Raw genomic sequence first — 8610 nt, forward strand, 5'->3', positions numbered from 1 at the left:
CGTCCACTGATCGTCGCCGCTGCGGAAGTGGGGGAGTGCTATGGTCTCATGGTTTCTCTCGACTCTTCAAACATACACAAGTCGCCATATGCGATCCCTGACTTTGCTTCTGGTATGCAAGTTGTTTTAATTAGTTCCCCACATCCAGTGCAAGCGGGAGGGATTGTTAATTGCGCTACCGAACTGCCCCTATTCAAAACGAAACAAAACGGCCTAAACCCAGCCGTCAGAAAACGCAGAAAATCTAACTTTTTTCAATGTGTCAATCACACTATCTGAGCAGCTAACCAATCGCTGCAGCTGTACATAGTCCATCTGTAAATAGTCCACCCAATCTACCTACCTCATCCCCATATTGTTTTTATTTACTTTGCTGCTCTTTTGCACACCAGTATCACTACTTACACACCATCATCTGCTCATCATCATCTGCTCATATGTCACTCCAGTGTTAATCTGCTAAACTGTAATTACTTTGCTACTATGGCCTATTTATTGCCATACCTCCTCATGCCATTTGCACACACTGTACAAAGACTTTTTTTTTTCTATTGTGTTATTGACTGTACGCTTGTTTATTCCATGTAACTCTGTGTTGTCGTGTCTGTCGCACTGCTTTGCTTTATCTTGGCCAGGTCGCAGTTGTAAATGAGAACTTGTTCTGAACTAGCTTACCTGGTTAAATAAAGGTGAAATAAATAAAAAACTAAAAAACTCTCAAGTCATCTGGGAGCCATGAGCTAAGCCCAAGGGACTACCAGGGGGGCACTTAAACAATCGTAGTGTCGTTCCAAAAAGTGATCAAATTCAACATCTTCTCACAGACTCCAACCTTGACTTCCTCTGCCTTTCAGATACATGGCTCCATAAAAACTCTCCATATGCTGCTTTGATTGTGCCTGGCTACAATGTTTTCAGGAGAGACAGGATTGAAGGAAGAGGAGGGGGTCTGATGATTTACATTAAAGAACATATCCGATGTAAACAAATTGAGTGGTCATGTGATAATGAACTAGAATGTATTGGCCTGAACGTTACACGGTCTCCCCAAATGTCTTTTACCCTTATTGGAATGTATAGACCACCTTCCCCCAAAAGTGTGTTTTTTGATCAGTTTAATAACATGCCTAGGGAATGTGATTTTGTAAACGAGGTCATCTTAATGGGAGATTTTAATATTAATTATGAAGACAAGTCTTGTAGGAAAACCCTCAAATGGATCACTAATACCTTTGACCTTACACAACTAGTTAAAAAGCCAACCAGGGTGACTTGTTGCTCTAAAACACAGATTGATTTGATGTTCAGTAATACACCAGAGAGAGTGACTAAATCATTCAATATGGTTACTGGGCTGTCTGATCATAATCTGACACTTATAGCCAGAAAGCTTTCTAAGAGCAGGTTTACCCTCTCTACTGTTAGAAAGACGGATCAACTAAGAATTCCCAAGAGTGAATTAAACTATTTTGAAATCACAATTAAGGGAATTAACTGGAATGATCTCTTGTCCTATACAGATGTGGAAGCTGATAGTCAGGTTTTTCTATCCACAATCCAGACTACAATAAATGGTTTCCTAAAGAAAATCAAATCCAAACCTTGCCAAAAGAGCACTCTAGCTTGGCTAAATGGAGAAATCTGGAAATTGATGAAAGAACGAGATTATGCTCTAAAAACAGCCCTAAAATCCAAATTAGAGCATGACAGACGTAGGTTTACCATGTTGAGAAATAAGGTGATGAAAGAAATCAGACAGGCGAAGGCAAACTTTTTTATTAACATAATTGGTGAAGCAAAAGGAAATTCTAAATTGATCTGGGAGAATCTAAAAAAGTTAACAGGGAAAGACCATAGTAACACTGCAAAAAGACTAGAAATCCTGGTGAATAACAATCTAACACAGGATGCAGTCGAAATAGCAATAGCCTTCAATTCCTACTTTATTGACTCTGTCAGGGTACTGACACAGAACCCCTCCACTGGTTTCTTGGGCTCAGTGCTAGTAAATGACGCTCAACCTGTCTTCATCATAAGGGAGGTTTCTGAGTCAAAGGTGAACAAGGTGATTAGCTCACTAAAGAACTCTAAAGCCAAAGATGTGTTTGGGCTGGACTCTACCATTCTTAAAAACTACAAAGAGTCACTCATTGGCCCCATTACTAAGGTCACCAACACATCTATTGGTCTGGGGGTGTTTCCAAGGGTATGGAAGTCGGCCATAATAACGGCTATCTTTAAATCGGGCGACCCTGCTGACGTGAGTAACTACAGGCTCATTAGTATACTACCTGTGGTGTCGAAGGTTGTTGAAAAGTGTGCAGCAGAACAACTGATTGCCCACCTCAACAACAGCCTCTTCACATTACACTCCATGCAGTTTGGCTTCAGAGCGAAACACTCCACAGAAACGGCCGACTGCTTTCTTCTGGAAAATGTGAAGTCCAAGATGGACAAAGGGGGCGTTATTGGGGCTGTGTTTCTGGACCTAAGGAAGGCTTTTGATACTGTTAACCATGAGATTCTCGCCACAAAATTGTCCAAGTTCAACTTTTCCCCCCGATGCCTTGAGATGGATGAAATTATACTTTGAAGGCAGAACTCAGTGTGTCAGAGTGAGCAGTGAGCTGTCGCCCACTCTTAGCTATGATGTGGGTGTGCCCCAAGGGTCAATACTGGGGTCCCTCCTGTTCAGCCTGTAAATTAATGATCTGCCTTCTGTCTGTACTGGGTCTGAAGTTCAAATGTATGCAGACGATACAGTGATATATGTGCATGCAAAGAGCAAACAACAAGCTGCACAAGAACACAATGTAACTCCAAGTCAATCACACTTCTGTGAAATCAAACTGTACTCTTAGGAAGCAACACTGATTGAAAATAAATTTCACATGCTGTTGTGCAAATGGAATAGACAACAGGTGGACATTATAGGCAATAAGCAAGACACCCCCAATAAAGGAGTGGTTCTGCAGGTGGAGACCACAGACCACTTCTCAGTTCCTATGCTTCCTGGCTGATGTTTTGGTCACTTTTGAATGCTGGCGGTGCTTTCACTCTAGTGGTAGCATGAGACGGAGTCTACAACCCACACAAGTGGCTCAGGTAGTGCAGCTCATCCAGGATGGCACATCAATGCGAGCTGTGGCAAGAAGGTTTGCTGTGTCTGTCAGCGTAGTGTCCAGAGCATGGAGGCGCTACCAGGAGACAGGCCAGTACATCAGGAGACGTGGAGGAGGCCGTAGGAGGGCAACAACCCAGCAGCAGGACCGCTACCTCCACCTTTGTGCATAGAGGAGCAGGAGGAGCACTGCCAGAGCCCTGCAAAATGACCTCCAACACGCCACAAATGTGCATGTGTCTGCTCAAATGGTCAGAAACAGACTCCATGAGGGTGGTTCGAGGGCCCGACGTCCACAGGTGGGGGTTGTGCTTACAGCCCAACACCGTGCAGGACATTTGGCATTTGCCAGAGAACACCAAGATTGGCAAATTCGCCACTGGCGCCCTGTGCTCTTCACAGATGAAAGCAGGTTCACACTGAGCACATGTGACAGACGTGACAGAGTCTGGAGACGCCGTGGAGAACGTTCTGCTGCCTGCAACATCCTCCAGCATGACCAGTTTGGCGGTGGGTCAGTCATGGTGTGGGGTGGCATTTCTTTGGGGGGCCGCACAGCCCTCCATGTGCTCGCCAGAGGTAGCCTGACTGCCATTAGGTACCGAGATGAGATCCTCAGACCCCTTGTGAGACCATATGCTTGTGCGGTTGGCCCTGGGTTCCTCCTAATGGAAGACAATGCTAGACCTCATGTGGCTGGAGTGTGTCAGCAGTTCCTGCAAGAGGAAGGCATTGATGCTATGAACTGGCCCGCCCGTTCCCCAGACCTGAATCCAATTGAGCACATCTGGGACATCATGCCTCACTCCATCCACCAACGCCACGTTGCACCACAGACTGTCCAGGAGTTGGCGGATGCTTTAGTCCAGGTCTGGGAGGAGATCCCTCAGGAGACTATTCGCCACCTCATCAGGAGCATGCCCAGGCGTTGTGGGGAGGTCATACAGGCACGTGGAGGCCACACACACTACTGAGCCTCATTTTGACTTGTTTTAAGGACATTACATCAAAGTTGGATCAGCCTGTAGTGTGGTTTTCCACTTTAATTTTGAGTGTGACTCCAAATCCAGACCTCCATGGGTTGATAAATTGGATTTCCATTGATTATTTTTGTGTGATTTTGTTGTCAGCACATTCAACTATGTAAAGAAAAAAGTATTTAATAACATTATATCATTCATTCAGATCTAGGATGTGTTATTTTAGTGTTTCCTTTATTTTTTTGAGCAGTATACTTGTCTGTAACGTAAAGCAATGCAGAAGCAATAAGCATTGTAAATGATGATAGAACACACCAAATTAATGTGAACATGAGGACACAAAGGAGAGATTTAATTAAAAGATCATGTTTTAATACATTTTTAATGCTGTAGATTTTTAATGCTGAAAAAAATCTATGTATGGCAAATCCACTCTGGGCAAATGGCCTGTTGGACAAAAATAAAAAATAGTTAACATCCTTGCTACTTCAGCCATTTGCTATGTTACAGTAAAATCTCAGTTAATGATGAATGGATACAATTTGGAAGGATTTTCCAGAGTCATACCTCAGTAGGGTAGAGTGTCAGGTGGCACAACCATTGGTGCCATGAGGTCAAAGTGTGAAGGAGGGAGCAAGCCAGAGAGCTGTCTAGGAAGCAGTCCAGGACCATGGCTTGGAGGCTTTGAGTTGGTCCCATCATTGTCATGCATTGTAGGGTATCTGCTGCCCCATAGACCTGCTGGTAGTGGGAAAGGTGTTAGCAGGGGACCACCAGGGACATCTATGATTGGCTGACACAGTCTTGGTTAAACCACATGTATTCTAAAGCAATATTCACCTGCTTTCATAGAGTAAGGATTCACTCCTTTGGGGACACTGCCAGTGTTCCCCTGATATCCATATGTCCCCATCGGTGGAGGTGGTGGTACACACTTGTTCTGTAAAACACATCAACACATTTTCCAAATTGTTAGTAATATTATCACAGTTGAAATACAATGGTTGTTCACTGTTTTTAATTTCTTTGAATTTAAGTGTGTACCTCAGCCTTGGGCTCAGTTTTGTTAACCCATCTGTGCAGAGTTGGATGCCAGGCAATCTGAGGATGTCACGACAGTGACGGATTGTGGCGCCCCTCCTAGGCCGGGCGGAGCTCGACGGTCGTCGTCGCCGACCTACTAGCTGCCATCGATCCCTTTTTGTTTCACTTTCGTTTGGTTAGGTCTAGGTAGGCACGCACCTGTTTTGGGTTAGTCATTAGAAAGGGGGGGTTATTTAGGTTAGTGTAGGATGTATGTGTTTGTACGTGATTGTGTTGCTTGTCCGGGGTTTTGTGCTAGAAGAACGTGTACTGGGGTTTTTTCCCTCTGCTTGTGGCTTATTTTCATTGTTTGTACACCACCGCAGAATCATTTAAGGGCTGCGCCCCTATACTTTTGGCGACCACATCCAGTTGTTTTTTAAATAAAGAAGTGTGGTCGAGAACTCTCTGTCTCCTGCGCCTGACTCTACCTCTCCTGTTGTTTTCTCGAGCCAGCCCGTGACAGAAATCACGTACCTCAACGTAATGGAGTCAGCAGGAGCTTCAGCGCCAGCCATGTCCATGGAGGAAACCGTGGACCAACACTCTACCCTGCTCCACCGGCTGGGGAACGCCATGGATCAGGTGTTGGCGCCCCTGGAGAGCTGGGACCGACGCGCTCTCGGCCCCCCGAACGCGGCAGTCCAACAGCCTGCGCCCCCCCAGCACCCACAGCCCCCAGTACCAGTGGGGTGAAACTCGCTCCCCCCAGGGAGTACGATGGAACGGCCGCTGGGTGTAAGGGCTTCTTACTCCAGTTGGAGTTATACCTGGCCACCGTTCGTCCCCCTCCCTCGGGGGAGGAGAGCGTCAGCGTCCTCGTCTCCTGTCTCACGGGTAAGGCCCTGGAATGGGCAAACGCCGTGTGGGACAGTCCGGACTCAGCCAGGGACAACTACCCAGAGTTCACCCGCCGCTTTCGGGCAGTATTCAATCATCCCCCGGAGGGGAGAGCGGCGGGTGAGCGGCTGTTTCACCTGAGGCAGGAGACGAGGAGCGCGCAGGATTTCGCTCTCGAGTTCCGGACCCTGGCCGCGGGAGCAGGGTGGAATGAGAGGGCCCTTATAGATCACTACCGTTGTAGTTTGAGGGAGGACGTCCGCCGGGAATTAGCCTGTCGGGACACGACCCACACACTGGACCAACTGGTGGATCTGTCCATCCGACTGGACAATCTGCTGGCCGCCCGCGGACGTCCGACCCGGGCCCTGCTCATTCCACCCTCCAGCCCTCCTGCTCCCACACCTATGGAGATAGGGGGGGCAGCAGCCAGGAAGACTGGAGGGGGAGGTCGCTCCTGCACCTCATGTGGTCGCAGAGGGCACACTGTGGACCGGTGCTGGGGAGACTCCCCTAGGAGTCCAGACGGCAGGCAGAGGGCTCCTTTGACACCTCAGGTGAGTCAGCACCAGCCTCACCCAGAGCCCCCTGTACGTCACATGTATGTGTCAGTGTCTTTTCCTTCTCCCCTCACTCCCGGTTTAAGGCGCTAGTCGATTCAGGCGCAGCAGGGAGTTTTATGGACCGTGGGGTCGCGGCTAAGTTAGGGATTCCCCTGGTCCAGTTGGACCAACCCTTCCCCGTGCACGCCCTAGACAGTCGACCACTAGGGTCAGGGCTGGTCAGGGAGGTCACTGTACCTCTGGTCATGGTAATGCGGGGGGGTCATGAGGAGCGGATTAGTCTTTTCCTCATCAATTCCCCAGCGTTTCCAGTGGTTCTAGGGATTCCCTGGCTAGCCACTCACAACCCTAAGATTTCGTGGGGACAGAGGGCTCTTAAGGGGTGGTCAAATGAGTGCTCGGGCAGGTGCATAAGAGTTTCCATCGGTGCGACTACGGTGGAGAGTCCAGACCAAGTCTCCACCGTGCGCATTCCCTCAGAGTATGCCGATTTGGCTATCGCCTTCAGTAAAACGAAGGCGACCCAATTACCACCTCATCGACGAGGAGACTGTGCGATAAACCTCCAGGTGGGCGCTGCCCTTCCTCGTAGTCACGTTTATCCCGTCTCAAGAGGAGACAGCGGCTATGGAGACATACGTCACTGAATCCTTGAGGCAGGGATACATTCGGCCATCTCACTCACCCGTCTCCTCGAGCTTCTTTTTCGTGAAGAAGAAGGAGGGAGGTCTGCGCCCGTGCATTGACTATAGAGGTCTAAATGCCATCACAGTGGGTTTCAGTTACCCACTACCTCTCATCGCCTCGGCGATGGAGTCATTTCACGGGGCGCGCTTCTTCACGAAATTGGATCTCAGGAGCGCATATAATCTGGTGCGTATCCGAGGAGGGGACGAGTGGAAAACTGCATTTAGTACCACATCTGGCCATTATGAGTACCTCGTCATGCCGTATGGGTTAAAGAATGCTCCCGCAGTCTTTCAATCCTTTGTGGACGAGATTCTCCGGGACCTGCTCGGTCAGGGTGTAGTGGTGTACATCGATGACATTCTGGTCTACTCCGCTACACGCGCCGAGCATGTGTCTCTGGTGCGTAAAGTGCTTGGGCGACTGGTGGAGCATGACCTATACGTCAAGGCTGAGAAATGTGAGTTTTCCAAACCAGCCGTCTCTTTCTTGGGGTATCGCATTTCCTCATCAGGGGTAGTGATGGAATGTGACCGCGTCTCAGCCGTGCGTAATTGGCCGACTCCCACCACGGTGAAGGAGGTGCAGCGGTTTTTGGGATTTGCCAATTACTACCGGAGGTTTATCCGGGGCTTTGGGCAGGTGGCGGCTCCCATTACCTCACTGTTGAAGGGGGGCCCGGTGCGGTTGCAGTGGTCCGCGGAGGCGGACAGGGCCTTTAGTCGTCTGAAGGTTTTGTTCACCGACGCCCCGGTGCTGGCGCACCCGGAATCCTCTTTGCCCTTCATAGTGGAGGTGGACGCGTCCGAGGCTGGGGTAGGAGCCGTGCTGTCCCAGCGCTCGGGCGTCCCCCCCAAGCTCCACCCCTGCGCCTTCTTCTCTAGGAAGTTGAGTCCGGCGGAGCGTAACTATGATGTGGGGGACAGGGAGCTGTTGGCTGTGGTCAGAGCCCTGAAGGTGTGGAGACATTGGCTTGAGGGGGCGCGTCACCCTTTTCTCATCTGGACTGACCACCGCAATCTGGAGTACATCCGGGCGGCGAGGAGACTGAACCCGCGTCAAGCCAGGTGGGCGATGTTCTTTACGAGATTTCGGTTTAACATCTCGTATATCCCAGGTTCCCGGAACACTAAGGCCGATGCACTGTCTCGTCTCCATGACGCCGAGGAACGGTCCACGATCCCACGCCCATCCTTCCAGCCTCCTGCATGGTGGCACCGGTGGTCTGGGAGGTGGACGCGGACATCGAGCGGGCGTTACGGACGGAGCCTACTCCTCTGCAGTGTCCAGTGGGTCGTAAGTACGTTCCGCTCGGTGTTCGCGATCGGCTGATTCG

General features: G+C 49.5%; 1 long non-coding RNA gene across 1 annotated transcript; it reads right to left on the reverse strand.

Moving 5' to 3' along the window:
- Window positions 1–4316: 4316 nt before the first annotated feature.
- LOC115183762 (uncharacterized) lies at window positions 4317–5281 on the reverse strand. Its single transcript, XR_003874076.1, has 4 exons — window positions 5146–5281; window positions 4942–5041; window positions 4669–4842; window positions 4317–4548 (listed from the first exon to the last, which is right to left on the reverse strand). It is a non-coding gene; the product is annotated as an uncharacterized LOC115183762 (long non-coding RNA).
- Between the last annotated feature and the right edge of the window lie 3329 nt (window positions 5282–8610).

The sequence above is a fragment of the Salmo trutta genome, unplaced genomic scaffold (genome assembly GCF_901001165.1).
Source record: "Salmo trutta unplaced genomic scaffold, fSalTru1.1, whole genome shotgun sequence".
Lineage (NCBI taxonomy): Eukaryota > Metazoa > Chordata > Actinopteri > Salmoniformes > Salmonidae > Salmo > Salmo trutta.